The sequence below is a fragment of the Pteropus vampyrus genome, unplaced genomic scaffold, assembly GCF_000151845.1.
Source record: "Pteropus vampyrus isolate Shadow unplaced genomic scaffold, Pvam_2.0 Scaffold378, whole genome shotgun sequence".
Lineage (NCBI taxonomy): Eukaryota > Metazoa > Chordata > Mammalia > Chiroptera > Pteropodidae > Pteropus > Pteropus vampyrus.
The window spans coordinates 10167-11224 of NW_011889159.1; positions in this window are offsets into that span (position 1 = coordinate 10167).

A 1058-nucleotide genomic window follows, 5' to 3' on the forward strand; every position below is an offset into this window, starting at 1 on the left:
TTTCTTTCTGAGATGCCTTGTCACCTTGGTTGTTCATGGTGTTTAATGGACTATTTCTCCACCTGGGCATTAATGAAAGTGTATTATGCTGTTTTCCAGAAAGAAGGTTTATTATATTAAGATCTGTCTGTAGTTTGTTGTAAAGAAGGCGCTTTTCTTTTGGTTTCCAGTAGGTGGCATCTAAGTCTCTTGGATCTCTGCTTTATATAATGCCTTAAAGTACCTGTGGTAGCTCTTATGTGCAGGTCCCACGCTCAGACATGCTGGCGTGCATTTGGGTGTTTTTTTGTTCAGTTTTAGATGTTCAGCTTATTGTTGTTGCAAGGGAAGAGATCTGGGGACGTCTCTCATTCCACTATGTTTTTTGTTGAAATGCAGCTCATAGCACTGGTCACCCGCTGGGAATTGAAATGTAGCTTACAGGGCTGGCTGCTTTTGCTGCAATTGGAAATGCCACTCACAACGATGGCTGCCCAGCTGTGAGCACTTGGTCCTGAATCACTGGAAGCTGAGCTTGGCAGCAAGCCAATAACAGGGCCCCAGGCAGTCTGCAGATTGGTTGGGGTGGGGTCTCAGAGAGACAGTGGCAGTCAGATCAATACTGCCTCAGTCTTTCTGCAAATTTGGTAACTGTTGTGAGTTCCCACATAAGACCCAGGTCACTGCAAGACCAGTTGCTGTCTCAGACTGGCCCACAAGCCCTTGGTATCTGCCCGAGTTCGTGATGGCAGCAGTGATCTGCCTACGCCTACGGTTGAAGTGAGGCTCACAGCACTGGTTGCCTCTGGCTTTGATGTGGCTCCTTTATATTATCAGATGTAGGTGTTATGATCAGCTGGACATCAGGCGATTCTCTACATTGATTATTTTATAATTTGGTTGTAATTTCAATGTGGTCTTGGGAGAAGACAAACTCTGCTTTACCTAGTCTGCCATATTCCTAGGCTCCACCATTACAAGACCTGTTTTCTTTTGTTTAGGATATTCTTGTCTTGTTTATGGTGAATGCTCTTGAAGAAGCTGACCAGAATTCTGCATTGCTTGGAATTCTTAAGATT